We start from the raw sequence: 6,039 nt of genomic DNA on the forward strand, positions 1-6,039 counted from the left end.
GAATAAACTCTTATTTCTTATAAATTTCTACTTTTGCCAATGGCAAGTTCTAATTCAGACATCTATGTGATATAATTGGCATTCTGGTATTGCTGAAATGAAAATTTTTTTTTCCTCTTGTTATAATAACACTTAAGATTTCCTCTGTCCGTGGCTACAAAGTGGATTGGGACATTATTAACTATTAGAAAACTATGTCAGGATACACTTAAACAGCAGAATGATGGGCTTTAAGACTGTGTTTGAATGACTACACTATTGTAATAGAGCGAAAATCAGTAGTGGGATGGGGGAGGAGAAATCCCTGAGCCTACAGAACTGTTTCATAAAGCAAACAGGTTAATCAATTACTAATTAATTAGCTCATTGTCATATACCCAGCCCTAACTCAAACAACTCAGGTCCCACTGTGGCCTCTAGCAGGGTCTGTTCAAGTCGATCATCATGGGGGAGAGACACACTTCTTTCTTCCCATTCCTCTGCAAAGGGACAGGAGCAGTGTAAAGAAAGCAAGTGTGGATAGACCAGCTGGGAGAGACCACCGTATTAATATCATGGCATTAATCTTAGATCAGTAAAGATCATGGCAGCTGCAGAGGCTGTACGTTGTTTCCGGCTCTGTGGGGGAACATGTGATTAGGTGGTTCTCTAGAAGAGATCAACCCTTGTTCCCTGATGACTTTCAGTTCAGGCTAACAGCCTGGCGTGGCCTGTGAGGCAGGCACAGCCCCTACAGGCTCTAAGGCACAAGGTGCAAAGGCGAAGGCTCGCTAGGTGGCACTCCAGCTCCTTGTGACTGCTTGGATCTTGCGTGCAAAGACTGTGGGAATTCCATGACTGTACAATACATTCAACTTATCTGAAACCAGAGGCTGAAAGATTTCTGATTGCCCAAGGCGGAACATGGCAGGGCTGTGAGTTCACAAAGGAACAGCAGAGATCTCTTGTGTGACACACATGCTGGCATAGATGGGCTTGTAATCACTGTGGCCTAAGCCCAGGCGTGGATCACCTTGAAACAGTGACTATGATAACACTCACCATCATGACCTCCCTGAAGTAACAGGTGATATCAACCATGTCCAAATTGGGTGTCACCCTGGTCTCTCATCGCACACTCAAGCACTGACCAAAGTATTCTGGTCCCACCCAGATATCTCTGGATGTCCATTGATGGGGCAGTTACTCCACCAAATCACAGACAGTTCAAAGATAAAAACTAACAGAGACTGGGCCTAGTGTGGTAAAATAGTGGTTACAATCTTAGCCGTGAACACACTGGGATCCCACATGGGCACCAGTTCTAATCCCAGCAGGCCTCGCTTCCCATTCAGCTCCCTGCTTGTGGCCTGGGAAAGCAGTTGAGATGGCCCAAAGTCCTGGGACCCTTCACCCATGTGGGAGACCCAGATAGAAGAAGCTCTGGGCTCCTGGTTTCAGATCGGCTCAGCTCTGGGCACTGGGGACTTTTGGGGAGTGACTCATCGGATGGAAGATCTTCCTCTTTTTCTCTCTGTATATCTGACTTTCGAATAAAAATAAATGTATCTTAAAAGGAAAAAAAAAACCCTAACAGAGAGGACCTAGCACTATGACTTAGTGGCAAAATCCTTGCTTTCCAGGTGCCAGGATCCCATATGGGTACCAGTTCATGTCTCAGTTGTTCCAGTTCCCATCCAGCTCCCTGCTTGTGTCCTGGGAAAGCAGTCAAGAATGGCCTACATAGAGCCTTGGGACCCTGCACCTGCATGGGAGACCCAGGACAATCTTCTGGCTCCTGGCTTTGAATTGGCTCAGCACTGGCCACTGCAGCCACTTGGGGAGTAGACCAGCAGAGAGAAGATCTTTTTCTCCGCATCTGTGTATCACTGTAAATCTGCTTTGCCAATGAAAAAAAAAATTAAGAACTAACACAGGAGGTGCTAGAGTGGTAGCCTAGTGGATAAAGTCCTCACCCTGCACACACCAGGATCCATATGGATGCCAGTCTGTATCCCAGCTGCTCCAGTTTCCTTGCAGCTCCCTGCTTGTAGCCTGGGAAAGTAGTTGAGGATGGCCCAAAGCCTTGCGACCCTTTACCCATATGGGAGACCCAGAAAAAGCTACTGGCTCCTGGCTTCAGATTGGCTCAGCTTCGGCCATTGTATCCATTTGGGGAGTGAATCAAGGATGGAAAAGCTTTTTCTCTGTATCTCTTTTGCTCTCTAAAATTAGACTTTCCAATAAAAACAAATTTAAAAACTCTTTAAAAAATGAGGAGAAACCAACAAGTGCTTCCAGAAATGTCTAAAAATAAATGCAAACATGTAAGAAATACGGATCTTATGACTCCCCCAAAAGAAAAACAAATCTTTAAAATTAGCATTTGAAAATGAAGAGATTGATGAAATACCTGAAAATGCATGGGGAAAATGATCACACCCAAATTATTGTGATGTGAAATCCTTAGCGCAGCCATTAGGATAGTATGGAGGTTCATCAGAGATCTGAAAAATCTACCGTATGTCTCATCTATTGGGCTTCTAGAAACTGACTCAAGCAAAATGATATCAGCATACACCCATGCTTATCCTAGTTCAATTCACAACAGCTATGATATGAAATCAACCCAGTTATTCATCAATGAATGACTAGATAAAAAGTATGGTGCATCTACATTATGGAACAACACAGAGACACAATAAGGAATGAGATCCTGTCTTTTGCAACAAAAGCGATGTACCTGGAAATTCCTGTGGTTAGTGGAATAAGCTAGTGGGAGAAAGAAGGAAGCAGAAGGCTGGGTGGGGAGCAAGAAAGGGGTGGAAGAGAGGGCATACTACGTTTGTTCACTTTACATAAGTAATGTAACATATAAAACAGCAATAATCTTATGGCATTTAGGGAAAACACTCCTTTTAGTATTTCTCTATCCCCCTCTCTTTTCCACCCTCCATCTTGCTCACTCTTTCACTCTGTCCACTGATCCCTCCCTGTCTCCTGTCCCCTTCCCTCCTCTCTGTCTCTCTCTCCTGCTTCTTCCAATGATTGGCATATTGTGATTAGGCAATGCTGCTTCCACAATGCCATTTAACACCCTGTTAGGGACTCTAACCTGTAAAAAGAGTTGAAGTTAGCTTGACATGATAACTAAAATCGGATGCATCTTCTCTGTGGTGGGGTGTACTGGGATTAATTTACTTCTTTGGGCTGACCTGATTCACTCCGACATGCTGGGAGTGGCGTGACACGCTGGGGTCTGGGACAGAAGAGACACCAAAGAGGCATTCAGAACATGGTCAGGCTCTGACCCTTCTTTAGGGTGCCCTTGTCATTCACACTAGCAGCTGTAAAGGTAGCTTGTAAGGAGCAGATGTAGGGCAGATCCCTTTGTGGCTTATCTCCTCCTCTGTCACAGCCAGAAATCCCTTGAGATTTGTTAGAGATGGGTGCCTTATCAAACATTGCTTTTGCACCTGTCCCTTACTTGCAGACCTGCATCCAGCAGAATTCTGTAAGTCATACTACTATTCCTTCTAGTATGAGGAGATGCTGTTTGCACAAAACCCCAGAGGTTTGCCTAAAGGAAGCAAGAAAACCTGAGCCATCTTATTTGAGGTTTGCTGCCTTTCTGCATAGAAACAGGGGAAGCTGGCAGGGTGAAGGGATTCTAGAAGCCACATTTTAACTCCTCCTTTTATGCTAGTGGAACCTGGACTCAGAGAGGCTAAATTATTCAGATGATGCAGACAGCCAGTTAAGAGCCCACTGTGGATGAGAACCTGATCTCTTTGCTCTCAGAAATGTTTTTCCTGAAGACATAGGGAAGACCTGAGGCTCATTCAGAAACACTGGGCTCTGAGCAGACAAATGGAGCTCACTGCGTGGACAGTTCATTTCCATTGCTTTTTGATTTAATCACATGAGGGACTCTTTGGACCCTTAATATCAGTTCCAAGGCAATCAGATAATCCATTTAAGAATCAGTTCAGCACACAATAAGACTTAAGACCAAAGGAAATAGAAAGGCAAGAAAAATCAGCACTTAACATCTGGTTAATAATAAGCATAATGTAAGGTTATTAAAATACCATATGCATGTAGTCTGAGAAAATGAATTTATATCTATCTAAATTTTTGCAACACATTATTGTTTCATGTTTTCATCTAGAATCAGTGTCTAAATGGAGGATGGTATCCTACAAAATTATGTCTAAATGTAGGAAACCTTGAGGATTGAAGTTCCCCCATCCTATATCCCATATGGCAACCAGATGTGCATTTCAAGGTAACAGAGCATAAATAGTTATACATATCTATTATAGATATATGTATTTAAAATTATAAACACACACAATCAACACATGCATAGAAGCCAAGAACAGTAACAATATGAATTTCCCAAGAGTAAATCATCATCTAAATTAACAATAAATGAATAAAATAAAGAAAAAGTTTGAGCCTCACACACCCTGGAAGTTTCCTACAAATATTGAAAAGGGAAAAATAAACAGCTTTTAAAAAGATCATATAGAATTACAAGGGTGTTAGAAAAACATATATTGACAAAAACATATAATGATGATATAAGACACATGCTATCATCAAGCCATAATGAAAACACAGTTCAGATCATTACAATATCCTTTGCTGCACTTTGGTATGCATCTGCCTTTAAAACCAGTGTGCCAGACAAGACACTATTTGATGAAGTGACCAGTCTATAGCAGTCATCAACAGATGAGCTGTAATTGAATTCTGCACTCAATTGAGAGACATCGTTAAGATTTTTTTTCACACAAATTGCTGGGTTTAATTAGGATTCCAGTTGAAAACATTAACTCATCCTTCATAGTTTACAAATGACTGATTTCCCCACCCTTCCTGTCAAGTGAAAGCAACTTTTATGTATAATGGAAAAAGACATGTATATTTATGGTTAAAATAACTTTGAATACTTAGATTTAATGGAGAAGCAGCAGACACATAGTTCATACCATATTTAGGATTCTTTAAAACGAATGAATCTAAGAAATCTAAAGCCTAGCTAAGAAAGAGAAGGGGGAAAATGCTTTGTTTCTTACTCTATCTTGAGCAGATAATGTTCTGTTTCTGTCTTCGACAGAAATTATCACTAGTAAATAACCACCTTTCCTCCCCATAGAGAACTCCAGACTCTAGCTTTGGTGGTGGGTGTATTCCTGGAAACGCCCTGGGGGCTTGGAGGAATTGAGGCTGGACCCTATGGCCAACCCCAGAAAGACCTGACAAGTCTCTGCATGCTGTGCTTGGACAAGAACCTGCACCATCTTTCTGACAAGAAGGACTGTTCTGGAGGCAGCCTGAGACATGGTCAGACCACCACCTCTCCCCCTGAGTCCTCAAGGGAGCAAGTGGAGTAGTGCAGGAAACTCAGAGTGGAAGGAACACTCCCAGAGCCTTGCACAGCCAACATCATGGTGCAGGAGAGCACCTGGAGTCACTTGGAGAGTTAGCAGAGTGCTCCTCCCCTTGTCCCTCATTCCTTTGTCCCTAGTCCCTTGCTGGATCCCTGTTCTGGAGCCTGGGACCACATCATGCGTGGTGCAGAAAGCCCTGGCCTGGGCAGCGCTGTCCCCACCCCCGCACCTTTTGGTTTGTCTGGCTAGAGAGCAAGCCCCGGAAGCCAGAAGCCAAGCCCTCTGGGAAAGTCCCATGGATGAAGGGGCAAAATGCAAGGTAACAGCCCCCACGCCACACTTTTCCAACCCCGACAACGCTCAGTGCCCCCTACCTGCTTGTGTCTGCAGCGAGGAGTGCATGCACAGCCCCCCCGTTGAGTGGGAATCAGCAACAAGTTTCTCCTCCTGCCGTACTGTGGATTGCAGCTCCCTCCCTTCTTCCCAGCACTTGCAGATCCTGGCCGCTTCAACTGCGAGGGAGGCAGGTACTTAGTGCTCAGAGCCTGCACTGCTCCTCCGTGTCCAGTCGGCTGAAAGACCGCTGCTTAAAAGCACTAGCCAGCCCAGGGGTTCGGAGGAAGCAAAGCACCTGCCACTGAGGGGCGTGCCCATCCTGTGT

The 6,039-nt window shown here is 44.1% G+C and overlaps 1 protein-coding gene across 1 annotated transcript in view; it reads right to left on the reverse strand.

The window, feature by feature from the left end:
* The window catches only part of NPFFR2 (neuropeptide FF receptor 2), a 56,695-nt gene extending 50,869 nt beyond the window's left edge, over nucleotides 1-5,826 (reverse strand). Inside the window, exon 1 of the mRNA XM_004596245.2 lies at nucleotides 5,753-5,826. The gene's annotated coding sequence lies outside the window, so the exon portion shown is untranslated. The remainder of the gene's footprint in view (nucleotides 1-5,752) is intronic.
* Nucleotides 5,827-6,039: the final 213 nt, after the last annotated feature.

This window comes from Ochotona princeps, chromosome 7, assembly GCF_030435755.1.
Source record: "Ochotona princeps isolate mOchPri1 chromosome 7, mOchPri1.hap1, whole genome shotgun sequence".
Lineage (NCBI taxonomy): Eukaryota > Metazoa > Chordata > Mammalia > Lagomorpha > Ochotonidae > Ochotona > Ochotona princeps.